Source organism: Pleurodeles waltl, chromosome 2_1 (genome assembly GCF_031143425.1).
Source record: "Pleurodeles waltl isolate 20211129_DDA chromosome 2_1, aPleWal1.hap1.20221129, whole genome shotgun sequence".
Lineage (NCBI taxonomy): Eukaryota > Metazoa > Chordata > Amphibia > Caudata > Salamandridae > Pleurodeles > Pleurodeles waltl.
In genome coordinates, this window is record NC_090438.1 from 618899946 (window position 1) to 618920102 (window position 20157).

Below are 20157 nucleotides of genomic sequence, written 5' to 3' on the forward strand. Positions count from 1 at the left end.
GGACCATTTACAGTACACATGCCATTCTCTTTAACCTCAGGTTGCAATGAAAACTTCACTGTTCAATGGATGGTGTCTATGTAATTATGGATAGCATTGCCCCTACCAGGTGCATGTTTTCACAGGAATACGACTTACCCCCAGAGCCAGCGGAAATAGACCCTCGCTTATGGGCCAAAGACAAAAATGATGTAGGCATTATGGATATCGACCCTATTGTAATAAAAATCAAACCAGGTGCCCGGTTACCTCGTGTTCCTTAATACAAATTACCTAAAGCAAGCGAAAAAGGGCTCAAGGCAGTCATTTCTGATCTTGTGCATGCAGGTGTAATAAAGGAAATAGTGAGCAGTCCCTATAACAGTCCAATTCTTCCTGTTGTCAAGAAACAAAATGATGCTAATAGATCAGATGATGAGCAATCAGTTACTGATAACACAGTATATCGATTAGTTATTGATCTCTGAGAAATAAATCAAATAGTCATTCCCCAGTTTCCTGTGGTCCCAGACATGAATAGTATTTTCACCGTGGACCCACCCTCTGCGTGTTATTTCTCTGTCATCGATTTGAAGAATGCGTTCTTCAGTATTCCAATTGCCCAAGAAAGCCAATATTTGTTCAACTTCGCAATATTTGGTAGATCATTTTCACTGACAAAAGCTCCACAAGGATTTGTGCAGAGTCCCAGTATATATAATCAGTGTCTTAAACGTCAATTAGACCAATTCAATCCACCTTCCGGCTCTGCACTGTTGCAGTACATTGACAATATTTTAATTGCCTCAGATTCCATGACACAATGTAAGACTGATACTGTTGCATTATTACATCATTTAGCATCCCTGGGCCATAAGGTGTCCCTCCCAAAATTGCAGTATTGTAGAGAGGAGGTCACCTATCTAGGACACCTCCTCTCTAAGGAGGGAAGGAGATTACATCCAGACAGAATTAAACTGGTTCATACAATGACTGCATCACGCACCCCTTCTGAAGTCCGAGCATTTTTGGGATCTACATCCTTTTGCAGACAGTGGATTCCAAATGTTTCCACTTATAGCAAAACCATTGATTGCTCTGACACTTTCATATGTGCCCTCTCCTGTACCTTGGACTGACAGATGTGAGGAGGCTTTTCAGGAATAAAAAAAAAGGCAATGTGCTCTGCTCCTGTATTGGGTAATCCGGATTACAGCAAACCATGTTTTATTTGTGCATGAAAAGCATGGTTATACATTGTCTGTTTTGACAAGACAACTTTGGACCACGTTTGGAGTAATCCCATGATATCCAAAGCTTCTAATAACCTGGTCAAAAGTTGAATGGTGTGTGCAGTACACAATGCAGGAAAAGGGACCCCTACGCCCCCTGGCCATTTTGCCCCTCCTGACTTCCCCTTTGAGGCTATACAGATGGATTTTATCCACATGGAACCATGTAACAAACTGAAATGTGTTAGTGGTAGTATGTATGTTTTCAAAATGGATAGAGGCCTACCCTTTAAAAGACAATGGTGCCCTCTCTACCGCCAAGATATTACTAAAAGAGTACTTTCCTAGATACAGATTACCAAGATTAGTCTGGAGTGACAATGGCTGTCATTTTGCTAATGAGGTAATGGGAAAAGTCTGTACCACCCTTAACATCAAACAGCGATTTCATGCTGCAAATCACCCACAATCAGCGGGCCCAACATTACTGTGATAACAAATATATCATCTTCCCAGCCCCTTAACATGGGGAGTTATGCTCATAGGTACAAACGAGGGACGCCCATATTGGAGGAACGAAAGAAATGGGTATTTCAAGTACTACATGTTCTTGTTCCAGGATTTGGAATTTTCGACTTACAGCTGGCAATGATGAACATGTCTGCTGAATTAGCCATTGCAAATAATGCCACCAGGGAGGCCATAGGAAGTGTACAGCTAGAAATAAACTCTGCAGGCCAATTGGTGATACAAAATCGGCTTGCTCTAGATTTGATTACGGTACAACAAGGAGGAGTATGTGTTTTAATCCAACATCAGTACCAGAAAAAATGCTGCTACTTTGTCAACAAATCACCAGAGATAGAGTTGGATATTGGGAAAATAAAAGAAGCAGTACAGGTATTTCAAAAGGGGGGCCAATATGAAGGAGGCAATTTAAGTTTATCATGGTTATGGTCTTGGCTTGGCGGGTGGGGCTGGTTGTTTAAAGACTTACTTTTTATAATAATAGCTATAATACTAAGCTGTCTGTTAGTACAGTGCTTACCTGCTTTCTGTTCAAGTTTAAAATTGTGTAAACTTCCTCCAGTTAAAATACTAGAAACCAATCGAACTATGATGCAGAGAGAAGAGATAAATTCCCTAATGGGTATTGATCCCACTATTTTCACTACAGATACTGGTTGCTCATACCCATTGGTTGTCCCATGAATGTCAATTCCAAGGAAGTAGGAGTAAAATTCAACATATATGAGGAAATTTAGAACTCCTTTCAAAACACTGGTTATGTTCAGGGAGAAAAACTCAAAAAGGGTTGATTGTAAGAATCCATTTTGTATTGCTCCTTTTCCTTTAACACGTGTAGTTTGAGCTCTCTCTCTCTGAATGCACTGCCTATCACATATGTTATCTTATGTATATTTATTTAAGTAAAATAAGCCTGGCTCCACACCACAGGCTTGCAGCTGGTTTCTTTCCCTAGCTGGGGCACGTTACTCATTATAATCATGTGGTAAAAATAACTAACCCACCTCGGCTGTTGTATTTTGGGGAGGGAAAGGCTGATATCTATACCTTTGAACCATGCAATCCTTTGAAGGGTCTCAAGAATGTGGAAAGTCAGGCAGCTGCAGAAGGGAGTCAAGGACAAAGCAGGGAATGGAACTGGTGTGTGGAAACTGATTAGCTCCTCAAAATAGGTATCTGTATGACGTATATCATTATTTACATACTTTATGTATCCTTTGATGTAGGAGTATAAATATCACTGTTAAACGCTCCATGCTAGCACACTTTACTTCGGCCCAGGGATGCCAGTTGTAAATCTGTCCTCTTTTGCTGCAGCAAAAATAAATAGACCTTTGGTCATTGATTTTTCACTCCGGCTCTCCGTGTCAAAACTCCTTTGTAAATGCATTTGTAAGTATCTTTAAAAACGTGCCTTACAATTCCCCTAAATTCAGTATTTAGGGGCCCCCAGAACCGAGGAAGAGAGATTCCTGCAACCTAAAGAAGAAGAAGGACTGCTGACCTGAAGCCCTGCAGTGAAGACAGACGACAACTGACTTGGCCCCAGCCCCACCTGCCTGTCTCCCTACTTCGAAGAAAACTGCAACAGCGACGCATCCAGCAGGGTCCAGCGACCTCTGAAGCCTCAGAGGACTACCCTGCATCTAAAGGACCAAGAAGCTCCCGAGAACAGCGGCCCTGTTCAAGAAACTGCAACTTTCTGCAACAAAGAAGCAACTTTTAAAGACCACACGTTTCCCGCCAGAAACGTGAGACTTTCCACTCTGCACCCGACGCCACCGGCTTGACTTGCGGAAAACTAACACTACAGGGATGACTCCCCGGCGACTGCGAGCCCCTGAGTAGCCAGAGTTGACCCCCCTAAACTCCCACAGCGACGCCTGCAGAGGAAATCCAGAGGCTCCCCCTGACCGCGACTGCCTGTAACAAGGAACCCATGCCTGGAACCAGCCCTACACCTGCAGCCCCCAGGACCTGAAGGAACCGAACTCCAGTGCAGGAGCGATCCCCAGGCGACCCTCTGCCTAGCCCAGGTGGTGGCTACCCCGTGGAGCCCCCGCTGTGCCTGTCTGCATCGCTGAAGAGACCCCAAGGTCTCCCATTGATTCCTATCAGAAACCTGACACTTCTTTGCACTCTGCACCCAGCTGCCCCTGTGCCGTTGAGGGTGTACTTTCTGTGCTTGCTTGTCCCCCCCCCCCCCCCCCAGTGCCCTACAAAACCCCCCTGGTCTGTCCTCCGAAGACGCGGGTACTTACCTGCTGGCAGACTGGAACCAGGGCACCCCTATGTGTTTTGGGCACCACTTTGACCTCTGCACCTGACCGGCCCTGAGCTGCTGGTGTGGTAACTTTGGGGTGCCTTGAACCCCCAACGGTGGGCTACCTTTGAACCAACATTGAACCCTGTGAGTGTTTTGCTTACCTGTGAACTTAACAATTGCTTACCTCCCCCAGGAACTGTGATTTTTGCACTGTGTCCACTTTTAAAATAGCTTATTGCCATTTTTGTCAAAACTGTACATGCTATTGTGATTATTCAAAGTTCTTAGAATACCTGAGTGAAATACCATTTGAAGTATTACTTGTAAATATTCAACCTGTGGTTCTTAAAATAAACTAAGAAAATATATTTTTCTATATAAGAACCTGGAATCAGTCTGAGTGTGTGTTCCTCATTTATTGCCTGTGTGTGTACAACAAATGCTTAACCCTACCCTCGGATAAGCCTACTGCTCGACCACACTACCACAAAATAGAGCATTAGAATTCTCTTTTTGCCACTATCTTACCTCTAAGGGGAACCCTTGGACTCTGTGCACGATATTTCTTACTTTGAAATAGTATATACAGAGCCAACTTCCTACACCATGCTTATGCGCCCAATCGTACAATGGCTCGGAGAAAAGGGTGCTAGTCCTATAATTTATCTAGACGACATCTTAATCATGGCACAGAAGAGTCTGGTTCTTCTTCATCTTTCATGGACAATTCAACTGCTCCAGGATCTAGGGTTTATCATAAACTAAGAAAAATCCCAATTGATTCCATCCCAACAGATAGACTTCTTGAGGTTCCAGATAGACTCAATTTCAGCGCAATTGAAACTTCCGTTGACCAAGAGATTGGCCATCAAGAAGGAATTGGAGAGCATTGTCTGTTCCTTCGATTTCCTTGAGGGTTCTTGCCCGATTGGTGGGCCTCCTTGCCTCATCTATTCAGGCCATTCTTCCAGGCCCCCTTCATTAACAAGCCCTTCAGAGAAAGAAGATTTTGCACCTGCGCAGGGGCCTTCCATATTCAGAGCAAGTCAACTTGTCACAAAAATCCCAGACAGAGATTCAATGGTGGTTCACTCATATGGATGCCTGGAACGGCAGGGCAATTTTTGCTTCAGTTCTGGAGATTGTCATAGAGTCATTTGCCAGCAGATGGGGCTGGGGAGTCAGATGTGGTCAGGTGGAGACTGGGGGGCGGTGGTCCCCGGAAGAACTTCAGATGCATATCAACTGTCTAGAGCTTCTGGCAGGCTCTTTTGCAGTGAGGACTCGGTCTCCAATCAGAACACAATGTTGTATCCTCTTGAAAATGGACAACATTTCAAACTGGGGGGAACACAGTCCAAGTTACTAGCAGAAATTGCAAAAGATTTCTGCCACTTCTGTCTAGCTCACCAGATAGCTGTCACAGCAGAGTATATTCCAGGCAAAACGAACATGATAGATTGGAATTCCTGACATCTTCAGGATGTCAGCGACTGGAGTTCGCATCCTAGAGTGTTTAACTTTCTCAATCTTCTTTGGGGTACCTTTTCGATAGACCTGTTCATGTCACGTCTAAATGCGTTTTTACAGTTGGAGGCCAGATCCACAGGCTCTCAGTTCGGACGCCTTCCTTCAATCCTGGACGGAGGAGTTGGCATATGCATTTCCCCCCTTAACAATGATTACTCAAGTTCTCTCCCAGGTCCTTCGTAAGAAGGCAAAGATGGTCCTAGTGACCCCTTGCTGGAAAGCACAACCCTGGTTCCCAGTGGTGTTGGACCTTTGTTTCACTCCTCTGGTGCGGATTCAGAGGTCAGAGAATCTCTTGTTAGATCTGATGGGCCTTCCACATCCTCATTATGGAGGGGCAGTTATCGCTCATGGCATGGAGGATCTTGGGAGATCAGAACAACTCCCTCAGGTTTCGGCGAGCACTACATTTTTTCTCGCCCAGTCCTTGGCCCCTAGCACACACAAGCAATACGCTTCCGCTTGGAAGCAATGGTTGGATTGCTGCGGTCAAAGGGACGTGGATCCCGTGGGGGCCTCTGTGCAAATGATTGCAGATTTATCACCACATTTGGCTACCCAAGGTTTAGCTTATAGAACGATTAACAATTTTAGATCAGCTATTTCTGCAAAGCATCCTCGAATGGATGGTAAGCCGGTTGGCGAGCACCTGCTGATTTGTAAACTCCTACGTGGGATTAGTTTCGTTCGTCCCCCTCAACCTAAGTATTCTGTTTTGTGGGACGTTAATATAGTTCTTAAATTTTTGGTAGCTTGGCCAGCTAATGAAGGACTATCGCAGAAACAATTGTCAGCGAAGTTGGCTATGTTGTTGTGCCTTATTTCATGCAGTAGAGTGTCAGACGTTAAAGCACTCGACATTGCAAATAGAGTATTTACTCCCACAGGAGTTTCGTTTCGAATTTCAAAATGTACAAAATCAAACTCTACATGTATTTCTTACCCAAGTATTAGAGACAATTCAACGCTATGTGTAGTTAAATGCCTTACAGTATACGAAGATGTTACCCATGAGTTTCGTAGGGATCCAACTGGACATTTATTGATTTCTTTGCGAAAACCTTTTGGACCTGTCTATTCTGCGACTCTGGCCAGATGGGTTAGATGGTTGCTTTAAGAAACAGGAATTGATATTTCGATCTTTGGGGCCCATTCTGTAAGAGAGGCTATGGCATCGAAAGCTTTTAGTTCAGGAGCCAGACTGGAAGATATTATGCTGGCGGCGGACTGGCCTTCAGACTCCATCTTTAAACTTTATCATAAACCTATAGTGGATGTTGCATCTGGAATTGTAGATGAGCTTTAAACTAGCATAATCAGAAGCCTGTGGTCATGACATAGAATCAAAACTTTTCTAGCTTTCGCAACAAGAATTTTCAGTTCTTGTAAGGACACGGAGGCGAGGATTATCCCACCCGTTATTTGAATGTTTAAGAATTTTATATGACAAGATGTATTAAGATTTTCAATGTCCCTCATGATTTGTTAGGATATTTATGACGTTACCCTCAGACGTGGATATTATGGTACTATATTTCCCTTTTTTCAGATGACAAGACTACCTCAACAGTTTCCAGGATGTGGTTCCTGAGGCTTTCGGATGTATGCTGCACAGGTTGTGCTGCCCTATCGCGATGAAGAGGTCATCGTTGGAGTTCATTTGTTAGAGTTATTATCCTTTTGAGGAGCAAAGAAAGAGGACAGACTTGGTTAATAAGCACATTTATATGAGAGGATAGTCCCTGATTGAGGGTGAGGTTGGGGCTGTGCCTCATGGGAAATGTAGTTAAAGTTTTTCATTGGCTGCTGTGTGTTTAAAGGAAAGAAAAACATAATCCTCAACTCCGTGTCCTTAAAAGAACCGAACATTCTTGTGAAAACTAGAAACATTTTCCATCAAGGACTGATCCGCACCAGCCCCGCCTTCCAACAACCGTATACCTTGATAAGACTACAGTGATCTTTCATTACCCCAGCATAATCTTTCATAATTTCTCGCATTTCGAGTTGCACTTGTTGCATGAAATTCCCAAAATTACGTGATCTCACCATGTCATGTAGCTACCATCCGTTCTGGTAAAAATCTTAAAAAATCTTACTATGGGACCACGACAACACTGAGCAAACAGAATGCAATCACCTGTTTGTTGGCAGCATTTGTGATTTTATTTATAATCATGAGCAAAGCATTTGATAAACATGGTTTAAGAATATTATTGACCCAAATAGCTGCTTTCACCTCTTCCTCCTCAAAGAAATAGCTCCAGCCCCATGCAAGTATATTGTTTAAAGTGCAATATTTTCTCTGGCCGAAGTTTCCAGAGGCAGGGCTGCAGCCAGCCAGCCTCAGCCACTATTTCTCTCTCCCTTCTCAGGCTCTTGTGGCAGCTCGACTGCCTCTTGCCCACACATACTGCCTAGTGACAGAGAGCAAGTAATGAAGGTCATCTCGGCGACTGGTCGTGGCGCCTTGCTCGGCTTTTGCCAGTGTATGTTTATACAGACAGGGCCGGAGAGAGGCATTTATGTAATCAGACGGTGGTCCAGAGAAAGGGTCTATGGTATCGCAAGGACTTTTCCCACAACACCGTCTGCACCACCGACAGATCGCCCCGACTCCTCCCTTACACAATCTTCAAATTGGAATACTGCAATAGAATCAAAACTGTTCACGAGTTGTGCTGCATCGGGGGGACATAAGCACTTGCAAATCACTTTCCACCTTTCTTGCACTCATATTTTGGCCTATTTATCTGCACCCTATGTTGCGTCATAATCTCCGAGTATTATTCTCCTAACTTGCATTTATATTTACAGAGTAGATACACTTCCTTTACATACATTCCAATATATATTTGTTTAAGCAAGCCATTAAGGAATGTGTTTGTTTTTTTACTTACAATTGTATTTGTGAAATATCAGAACATTTTCCAACGTATCAGTGTCTACACAATGTACATATAAAAAGGAAATGAACAAAGGTTAGATTATAGCATTTCTCTCATGTGTGTCAGTACTGTGCGTGTGTGGAGAAAGCATAGCATTCTGCTGCTTGTGCTCTAGCAGTTATGAGTGTAAGTGAAGCTTGCGCTGCTAAATCCCATGTCATAATTTGCTAATGCTTGCATAACCATTTTCTATCTCAACTCTATCACAAAAACACTATAACAAAGTGTTATCAACCTTTCACAACTAAAACCTGGTACTTCATACGTGCTAAAATACATCAAACTGTTAAAAAAACTCTTCTACTGATTATATGTTAAAGCATACATGTTCACTGCGGCTGCCATGATGACGGAGTGATACAAAAGGAAAAATAAGCTCGCTCATGGTCGAAGGTATTTGCAGACATGCAATTATCCATGTAACAAGGTCGATAGCAAAGGCGGTAACAAGGAGGGACAAACGCAAATCACTTACCAATAACAACAAAGGATTTTTGAAAGGCAAGCCCATGAATGAGGGATAGTGATGGGCGTGGTTCTAAGCCCACAGATTGATCATAAAATATTATAGCGCTTGCGTGCTCGTCCTAAAAACTGGCCTCAAACTAGCAGAGCCTCTGAAAATGCCCTAAAGAGTTATTTTAAAGAGTTGTAATTCAAAGACCAGAAAAAGAACCATGTGAAGGCAGACACAGAGCACCACCATCCAGTACAAACAGACGAAGAAAGGAAGGTTCATCCCAAGTCTTGCTTGGGAATACTTGCAAAGGTTTGTTTTGGACTAAGGGAACGTTCATTTAACGCCTTTGCACAGGTGCACAAACAAGGCAAATAATTTTAAATAGTACTTACATATAGACTAGAACAGTGGTTCCCAACCTGTGGTCCGGAGATCCCTGAAGCCTCTTCACGGGGTCTGCAACTACTTAGTAAGTTAAATAATATTAACCGATTAGGTCCACATCTTTCAGTAATGATTCAGTGGGGGGAGGGGAGGGGAGGGGGGGGGGTCTCCGGATTTCAAGAATAATTCAGTGGGGGTCCCCCGGTTCCAATAATAATAAAGTCAGGGTCCACAGAAGTCAAAAGGTTGGGAACTTTTGGACTAGAACTTGTGCAACCCACCAAAAATTGGATCCTGGCCCACAGTTTGGCCAGGATCGCAAAATAAGAATCATATTTTTCCTAAAACTAATAGCTAAAACCTTCAAAATTCTTCATTAGCCAACACACTGTAACAGGGCTTGGAAATAGTATTTGCAAGACGTGCATTTTTTAATTCTCATACTGCAAATATGCAGTGCAAATCGAAAGTGAGCAAAACAGAACAATGGTTGAGCTTTTCTGAAAAGCAAGTTGAGAAATTATGGGGAGAAGGTGGATAAAACGGATGCTCATATTTATCTTTTATTATGTCCCAACATAACCTAACATTACAAACGTGCCAATGACACTGGCTTGCTTTTCTCTTTTAAAGGAATCCGTACCGTTACGGACCAAATGACATTGGTTTTTCAGGGACAGTTATTTGGCATACTTGACAACTCATACTGCTGATCCTACTGCTGTTGTGCATGAAAAATGGAATTGACTGCAAAGTACGTCCTAGGGGCTGCACTAAGAAAGCTCTTCTGGGGTAGAGGTCCACAGTCTGCCAAATACGAAAAGAATTAATGAAAGGAAAAACAATATACTCCTAAGGGCGCAGACACCCCACCATTTTAAACATGTAAACACAATTACAGCTCAATGTTTGCAGCCTGCCAGTGTGTGCTGCCTAGCATGCCTTTAGGTTACGTTACGTTGTAGTCATTTGCACTGCAAATAAAACACAACAAAAACAGCAATAAAGGCTCAACACTATAAAATTTTCTAGCATACGCGCCAAGAATATTCAGTTCTATTAAGCACACGGAGGCAAGGATTATGCTTCTCCTTCCTTGCTGTTTATTACTCACCAAAATACAGCCGCCAATTAAAAATGTAACTTTTTCAAAACTACAATCCTATAGTGTCCAAACATTCCATCATCCCCTCAGTACCAATCATGGCACACCAATATGTATAAAGCAGCGAGGAACCATAAATCATCCTCTTTCTTTGCTCTGGAATCAACAATCTTATCAACTAGAAAGTCCCAACAGAAACTACTTCGTGTCACAACTCAGCGAGAACTTGAGCTGTCTCTCAAAAGGGCATTTCGAACCGATCCGGATCCAGGAATAGTAATCCCTCTGTTTCCAGTTACCCAGTCTTCTGGTCAGAGACTGTGAAAGAGAAAAGATAACATCACCATAATCTTCTGTTGTAATCATAAAAATTCATACAACACTGTTATAAATCAAGAATTTCAGAATAACAGTGCAAGTACTCATTCATTGTATACATATCATATACAAGGTCTTAAACGTATACCTGAAAGTAAAACCATTAAAAGATAACATAACAATTACCTGCTTCCATAAGTAAGAATCAATGGGTGGGAGTGATCAGTAGCAGTGTGGGATAATCCTCGCCCCCGTATCCTTAATAGAATTGAAATTTCTTGAGGGATATGATAGAATATAAAATTTTCTATGTCAGGACCGGAGGCACCGGATTATGCTTGTTCAAAGCTGTTGTACTACAATGGAGGCTACATCTAGAATAGGTTTATAGGAGAACTTCTTAAATGTAGAGTCTGCCGACCAATCTGCGGCTCTTATTATGTCTTGTAAATGCGATCCAAGCAAAAAAGCTTTTGAGGCCATGGCACCTCTCACAGAATGAGTCCCAAATTTAGAAATGTCAATATCCGCTTCAGACAGAATCCATTTCACCCACTGAGCTAAGGTAGTGGAAGACAACGGATGAAAGTGTTTCCGTAAGGCAATCAAAAGATGGCCACCAGGAGACTGCCAGAAATCCCTGGTGCGATCTTCATACTCTCTTAAACATTGTACAATACATAACTTAAGATTTACCAGAAAACTAGGATAAGTTACTTGGCTGGAAAATGTTTTAGTTCTCTTAGATATGGAGAAGGTAACACCGTCAGGGGAATAGACCCTGCCTTAAATATCTAGGGCGTGAACATTTGAAACTCTCCTGCAGGATACTCAGTACAGTAAAATGGTTAATTTCGCTTGTAATTGTTTTCTGGACAAATCAGAATTGCACTGTCGCCTTTGCAGAAAATTTAAGATGATAGTAATGTCCCATAGGTAAGCATACTTCGGTTGTGGAAGACTAGGTAACCGAAATACCTCTCATCACCCTACTTACCAACGGGTACTCTCCCACTGGTTTTCCATCTATAGACATATGACTTGCATAAATAGCTGATCTTAAGTTGTTGACAGGAAAGTAGCTTAGACCTTCTGAGGCCAACTCCGCTAAAAAGTTGATCACAGAAGCAAGGGGGGCCTCCAAGAGTTCCAGGTCTCGTGTGTTGCACCAACCCACCCATTTGCACCAGGCAGAAAGGAAGCGCTTATGAGCGGAGTCTGCCCAGGAGGCGGGTATGAAGGAGATAGCTTGCTCTGAAAGTTGTGATCGACACCAATGTTGCCTGAAATGTGCCAGGCCATGAGCTGGAGTTTGTCCTGACAGAGGAGAGGGTGAGGATGGTCCGATGAATCTTAAAAAAAAGATTGGGAATTGTAGGAATTTGTACTAGATGCTCTCAAGACATTTCCAACAGAAGAGAAAACAAAGACTGGGCTCTCCATATCGGAGTGACAAGTATCAGTTCTGCTCTGTGTTGATGGACCTGTGTCGCCACTCTCGGAATCATTATAAATGAGGGAAAGGTGTAAAGAAGAGGCCCTCTTCATTGTTGGAGAAATGCATCTGTGGCCATGGCCATAGGATCCGATCTCCAAGAGAAGAAGCTGTCTAGTTCGTGTGAGAGAAGAGAGGCAAAAATGTCTACGTCGCATTGGCACCATCTCAGCTGAAGAACCTGAAAAATCCGCGCATAGAGTTTCCATTCACTGGCGTCCCTGAGGAATTTAGAATTCCAATCTGTCACCACATTGAGCTGGCCTGGCAGGTACTCTGCCGTCACTGAAATTTGAGTCTGAAGGCAGTATTGCCAGAAGGTTTTTGCTATTTGGACTAGGGACCGTGATTTTGTGCTTCACAGTTTGTTGACGCAACACACTGCAGATTTGTTGTCCATTCGTAGAAGTACGCAACAACTGGAAAGCAGTTCTAGTGTCTTTATCACAAGGTAACCTGCTGACAGCTCTAAACAATTTATGTGCAGCTGTGATTCTTTGCGAGACCATCGGCCGCCTGTGGAGATACTGCCGCATCTGGCACCCCAGACCCACTTGCTGGTGTCAGATTCTAGGATGACATCTGGGGGAGAGATGAAAATGGCTCTGGCGTTCCATGCCAACATGTGGTCCAGCCACTACTGCAATTTGGTGCATTTCTCTGGAGTGAGATCTATGAGCTCCGCCTATGTTAGGCCCTTCTGAAGATTATGTATCTTGAGGCATTGAAGAGCTCTGTAATGTAGAGGGACTTAAAATATGGCCTGAATGGATGACGCTAGTAGCCCTACTATCCTAGCCAATATCCTGAGGGATATTCTGTCTCTGTGCAGAATAGTTTGGTAGTTTGAATCTCCTTCTGGACTGAGTGTAACCTCTGGGCCAGAGGGGATAGAAGCGAAGTAGAAGAGTCGATTTGGAATCTGAGGAATTCCCTCCGACGGGCAGGGGTCAGCTTGGACTTCGCATTGATCATGAAACCAAAATCCTGCAGCAATTGAATGGTCCATTCTTGATGCTGTGTGAGGGATTGGACGTCTTGGACAATGAGGAGAATGTCTCTAGATAATCATTCAAACATCCCTGGAATGGAGTTTCTCTGTCAATGGATGCATAACCTTGGTGAAACACCAAGGAGAGGAGGAGAGACCGAAGGGAAGTAATTTAAAATGGAACCATTGGTTGTTCTATTGGAACAGCAGATATTTCCTGTGCGGGGGAAAGATCAGAATCGATAGATAGGCATCTTTGAGGTCCAAGTGGCCCATCCAGTCTCCTTCCCTGAAGATGTCCCCGAGTAGATGGATCCCTTCCATCTTGAAGTGACGATAAATGATCCAACTGTTGAAATCTTGCAAATTGATTACTAAATGGGAACCCCCTCCCTGCTTGTTCACTGCAAATATATTGCTGCAAAATCCAGAGGGGTTGGCCTGGCATGGGGCGTTTGCATCTTTGTTCAAAAGCTGGTTTATCCCTTGATGAATAAAGGAGCGATCGAGTGGGGAACAAAGGATTGGTAGCAGGATGCATGTTTGATGAGGTTCCCCTAAAGAAGTCTAGGTGAAAACCTGTCATTGTCTCCAGTACCCACGATCGGAGGTTAACAGAGGCAAACAGTGTAGGCAATGTCTGGTTCTGCCCCCCCAGTCTTACTGATGATGGTGCTATCAGGCTTACCTTGAGGGCTAGCGTTGAAGTTTCCTTGGAAGCGGAAGTCACGTTTAAAGCGGGTATGTCCCATTTGCGCCATAACAGGGTAGAAGGTGTCTCTGACCTGTGTCGTGTATACTATTCCTGAGGTACTTTAGCCGGTGAGAGAGGCTTCAGAAGGTGGAGCGGCCGCACAGACGCCCTCTATTTCTGCCAGCCCTGGCAAAAAAGCATTGTTGGAACACTTTATTAAGTGATGTTTGGGCCTTGTCCAAGGCTATAAACGTGTGGACAAATTTGCCCAAGTCCTTAACAAACTTGTCCCCGAAAAGGAGACCATTGGCCAGAGGTCCTGGCTCTGTGTTTACTAGATCTACTAGCTTGGGATATATATGGAGCAATGCTGGCATCCTTATCTCCATGGAGAGCACATAATTGGCTTTGCCAAGCATACATAATGCTCGTTGTGCCCATCCCACCAATGTTTTTGGGTCATTGGAGTCAGAGTTCTTTGCAGCCACCTCCAGGTCCAATATTTTGCACAGGGGTCCTGCAAGGTCCAATACCTTGTCCTGGCAAGCTTTCCAGGATCTATTGATTCCCTTTTGTGGGTCCTTCGAGGATCATTTAATAGAAGTTGCCAGGTTGGGGTCTAACTCTGGGGTGAGGGCTACATTCCTGGAAATATCAGGGCGGGGCACTCAGAACAAAGCCGGTTCCTGACTTCTTTGATTAGGGGCTTCCTGAGGCGTGTCTGAGCATACTCCATGACCGCCGGTAGGTTTGTCTAGTCGGAAGATCATGGGTGCACTATTGCGTCAGGGTCAAAGCTAAGGGAGGAGGTTGGGTCTAGAGCCTCATTAGTTGGAGTGGGAGTTGAATAGTGTCATTGTCCGAGTCTGTGTAAGGGGAGTGAGAGTCATCTGAAGCATTATCCGGAGGATACAAGGGAATAGCCTGGGCGCTGGTGGAGGGCTGCGCCAAATATTCGTGGTCTGTGGCTATATTCTGGGAAAGTCAGGCCAAGAAAGCTGCGAGGGGCCTATCTGTAGGGAGGGGAACCTGGATGTCTGTCGGGGAGCAGAGGAAATTGGACTGGGCTGCCAATGGGAGGGGGGGGGGGTGGGAAGGTGGTGGGGTGTGGACTGTCAGGGCGTACCTTTTTAGTTGCCTGACAAATTGCTGTAGTGCAAATGTTAGGGTCCTGTTGACTGACCGGGCTACTGAGGCTTCTAACACATGCACATTGACCTTAGCCTGGTAATCGCGGGCTCTTAGGGGGTCTGTCGGTCTGCCATAGTAAAGGCCCACAAAGCTTTGAAAAGCCACCTCTGTGCACTTTTCATAATATTGGGGAGGGGTGGGGAGGGGGTATGCAGATCAATGGTCCGCTTGGGAGGTTTAACAACTTCTTATGAAGAAAGTTAATAGTAATGATTATCACCCCCTCAGGACTGAGCCTCTACTAGCCCAAATTACAGCCCAGGCACACAGGTGTAGAAGAAACCCTCTGCTCGACTGCAAAAGTGACAGCGAAAGGTGACTCCAAGCTTGCCGAACTGAGGTGTGAGCTCGCTTGTCACTTTCAAACGTGAAACTGACCCGTGGTGCTTTGCGTGCGGGCAGCGAGCCAAAAAGAGGACAAATGTCCTTGCGCCGTAGCGCTTTGTTCCTCCTATTCCCCGCACCTAGCCGTGTGCAACCAACAAACGTGGCCACGAGACAGCATGGGTAAACGCAGGGGCGCACTGAACGAGTAATCGCTCTGCCGCGTCACCCAGTGAGGCACTATCGCTGATCTGAAAGTGCGCGTGAAGAGAGCGGAAGAACTGCAAAATAAGTCAAGATAAAGTGAAAACAATACTCATCTGTGGATGCAGAGCAGCAAAGAAAAAGGATGATTTATGGTTCCTCGCTGCTTTATACACACGATTGGTACTGAAGGGATAATGTAATGTTTGGACACTGTGGTATTGTGGTTTTGAAAAAGTTACTTTTTTTTTTATTGGATGCAGTATTTTGAAGATTAATAAACAGCAAAGAAGAAGCATAATACGAAGCCTCCAGTCCTGACATAGAATCACCCTGCATGTGACGCCTGTCACAAAAGTGCCCAGATCTCAGAGTGGGAGGTGGAGGCCTCTGCGTCCGGCTCACGGATGACGCACACCAACAGAGGAAGAGGCAGTAATGAAGATCGAAGAAGGGCAAGGATTGCACAGTCTTTTTGTGTATTTGTTCTTCTCCTTCTGTTGCGGCCACCCTTTTGATACAGAAACACGGCAGCCTCTGATTGAGACAAACATTGCCACTCAATCAATTAAGCTGTTATTTAAGAGTTGTTCTTCAAGTTTTTTTTTTTGTTTGTAGAAATGGATTTTACAGAAGAGTAATTCATAAACAAGTTTCTAAAAAATGTTTCAATCTTTCAATCTGGTAGAACATTTAGCCACAAAACGAGAATTTTAACTAAGTTCCATCAATAATGTATGCGCTTAATGGATGTACGGTGTTACTATAGCTTGAGAACGGGGAATACAACTCAGTAACACACCTAATTGATAAATAATGATATTGTGATGCTCCTCGCAAAGACGGCAGCATAGCAGGGGTGGCTTTGATGACCGTGAGATGATTAACCAACGAACACTTTTGCTATGGGACGCACAGGTAATAAGGGGTAAGGAGAAAGGCTTCATACTGAGTTTTTTTTTAATGTGGGGTAAATGGACCAGTAGCAACACTAACCACCTGACACAAAGATGGCCAAAGCCTTGCGAGAAAAATGCCTTTTCGCTCTGGTGAGAAAATAGCATCCAAGATACCTGCATTTAAACCAAGTGTTTTTGCCTCACATCTCAACAAAGCTCTAAAAAGTTAGCAGAGCAGTCTGATACAATTTATGGCATCAATAAAGGAGTTAAGCAATGCCCTGTGTGCAATGTCATGAGTGCTGGAGGGGAGAGGAGGGGAGAGGAAGAGAGAGAGAGAGAGAGAGAGAGGGAGAGGGGGAGGGAGAGACACACATGATGCAAGGGCATATGGTGTTTGTTTAGTAAAATAAGACTCATTTAGGAGCCGGTACAAGGCCAGAACTTGAATAAAGCCAATATAAATGTCATGGGAGGAGGTGGAGGAATGGAATGCTGCAAATAAAACACAAAGGCAAATGATGGACGGAATGCGGAACCAATCAAACATTCACCCTCAGTCACAGATCTGGGTTTAATCCATCAATTCTTTTGCTCACCATGCCATGCCAGTTTGGACCTAGCCATATGCAAATCAGTCTTGAACCTGGCCCGAACTACTAGGCCCAGTCCTCCCTGGCCTGGAAACAAGCATCCTGGGACCGATTTCAGGGTATCACCCTTCATCAGCTTGGCTAGCTTGAATCCAGTGGTGCAGTGAGCACAGGCCCGACGTCGTGGCATGTCCAGCACATAGTGAGCCTGGGACCGAGGTCTGGGCATACCCAGTGCATTTATGGCGACCAAAGCCAACAAACACAAATGATGGACGCAGGCAGCTACCAGCCTAAAAACACACACACGTACAGTGAAAGGGGACTACCAAAGAAATGTGGAAAAAAAATAGTCAGTCACAACAACAGATAAAGAAACCAAAGTGGAACAACACAGTAGTTAGTCACTGCTCTGAAACAGAAAAAGAAGGGAGAAAAAAAGGCAGAACTGACCACTAGCAAGCAAGAATTTTTAAAAGGACACTAGAACCAACAAATGAGATTGCTTTGTCCCACAGTATAAGTATACACCAGGTCAAACGCTCGACCTAAAAATAAAGTATTGACTGCCCAAGCCTACTAGCTTTTTTAAAAGAAAATGTGACTCAATTTCTGTTTGTGATACGTAAGGTCTTTCTTTGCTGTCTGTGCCACTGTAGTTGTTACCTAAAGAATAACAGCACAGAAGTATCTGTTTAGCTGTGACTGGTGCGTGTGGCCAGCAATATGGCAGACAGAACGTCTTTCTAGAGAGCTCCGCAGGCGGACCCCCGTATATCACATTATTCTGTATGTAAAGGCACTCTGACCAGTTGGAGTGCACTCAAAAACCCTTCCCGATACCATGGCCGGGGTTGAGACTTGCCCCAACATAACGTACAGCTGCCGGCGGAGACCTGGCTGCCTGCAGTGAACAGGGCCTGCAGACTGGAAGCGTAGAGGGCAGCGGATCAGGTCATTGGGAGGGCTGACAGGTGCAGATGCAAAGTCTAGATCCTCCATGGGGCCGATGAGGGAAGCAGTGATGGCCTGGGCCCCCCTAGGTGGCTGCAGACTAGCCAGACGCAGGCAGCCCTGCGCAGGGCTCAGGGGCTGTTGTGGCTTGGAGCGGCCCATCTCACTGGTAGTCTGGTAAGGGAGTTGGAGGGCAAGCGAGGGGAGCTGTGGCTAGGGCAGGAGTACCGACGCCCAGGAGATGGTGGAAGACCCACCCCAATAAAAACATAGGAACGGCGACAGGGGAGTGAGAGGCCCATGGTCGGCAGGGGCAGCAGATGGGCCTGACAGCAGGAACGGCAGGCCCGTAGGCCAGAGACAGAGAAGGCGGCGGACCCTGGCGACAGAATGGTCAACTGGATCCTGCACAAGGACAGTGAGTGTGGTGGAGGCTTGCCAACTTCAAAGGAAGAATGGGGTATAACAAGAAGATCCAAAATACCAGACTTTTAGACCGTCTGGAATGAAGAGGATCCTTTACCCAGAAGAAGAGCTGAAGAGATGGAGGAGGAGTACTGTTCTTTTGCTGTGTTGCTTTGCTGGACTGGCCTGCAGTTGCTGCTTCTGCCTGAAAAGAGTGCAAAGGGTGAACTGTGCTGTGTGTCCTGCTTGGGAAAGTTCTTCAAGGACTTGAAGTAGAGCTTGCCTCCTGCTGCAAGTCTCAGGGATATCAAAGACTTCAGTTTCCTCTTCCTACAGCACTGGGAACTATGTTTTGTGCTGTTCCAGGAGAAAAACCACTGCGACGCCGTCAACAATGTCGCTGGCCTGCCCCGCTTCGCACTGCGACCCTGGTCTCACCAATGTAGTCATCGGACGACTTCACTGAGCCGCTGCTCGCACTGCAACCTGTGGGCCTACCACTCCGGCATCCCCTGCTCACACCGTAGCCTGCCCATCCTAGACACCGCTGCTCCCATCAACACCGGTGCCACTGCCTGCACCATGACCTGTGGACACTGCTCATGAGGTACACGAAGCACCGTCCCACCCGCAGCCCCAGTCCACCGATGCCAGCATCATCGGCTCCAGTGTCGTCACTAGGCATCCCGCCTGCACCGCTGCCTGTGGATACCTCTCTTGAGGGTTACAAAGCATCATACCGTACCCCTGGCTTGGGCCTACCAACAGCACTTCAGCAATGACGATGCACTGCCTGAACCATGACCTGGTGACACTGCAGCATGTCGCCCCGCCCTGCACCGCAGCGCTGGTCTCACCGAGCCGCTGCTTGCACCGTGACCAGTGGGCACTGCACGTCACATAGTCCCGCTTTGCACTGCAGCCCCGACACCATCCACGCCAGTGCTCCTGACTTCAGCAGCCCAGAGTTTGACCCGCAACATGTGCGACTTCAAGGGCCTGACGACTCCCGCACCGACTCCAAAACAGACACTACGACACCAGCGACGCCGCTCTCTGGAGCTTACCGCAAAAACCATAATGCCCTGCAAATCAAAAGGTACTGTTTGCGGGTCCTCCCAACACCGTAGCTGGCTCGCAATGCTGCGGCTAGCCTGAACTATTGGTTTTGTTGATCACAATGCCACAATAGTCCCAGGTGGAGCTATCGACTTCAAGGAACTGTATTTTTGAGTAAATCTTGCAGAATTCATATCTTTAGCACTGTATGTTGGAGTTTTATCGTTTTGGTCTTGTTTTACACAGATAAATATTGTCTATTTTTCTAAAACTGGTGTGGTGTCCTTTTGTGGTGTTTTCACTTATTACTGTGTGTTATGTGCAAATGCTTTACACATTGCTTCTGAGATGAGCCTGACTGCTCGTTACAAGCTACAAAGCAGGTAAGCAGGGTTTATCTGAGTGGTTATCTCCCTTATCCTGGCTAGAGTGAGGGTCCCTACTTGGACAGGGAAGAAACCGACTGCCAACTAGAGACCCTATTTCTAACACACACCCTTTGCCAAAATGTACTTTAGCTGTGATAGCTTAATCAAAAATATGAACAGATTTGGGGAAGTATCCGAATATTTTCCAGACTTAGTTTTAGATCCAATTA

The 20157-nt window shown here is 45.2% G+C and overlaps 1 protein-coding gene across 4 annotated transcripts in view; it reads right to left on the minus strand.

Annotated features, from left to right (window-relative positions):
* YAE1 (YAE1 maturation factor of ABCE1) overlaps positions 1-20157 on the minus strand; it is a 131266-nt gene that overhangs the window by 51167 nt on the left and 59942 nt on the right. Inside the window, exon 2 of one of the 4 annotated variants that reach the window (XM_069215831.1) lies at positions 10442-10750. The exons of the other annotated variants lie outside the window; for them this stretch is intronic. The gene's annotated coding sequence lies outside the window, so the exon portion shown is untranslated. The remainder of the gene's footprint in view (positions 1-10441; positions 10751-20157) is intronic. 4 annotated transcript variants of the gene reach the window in all.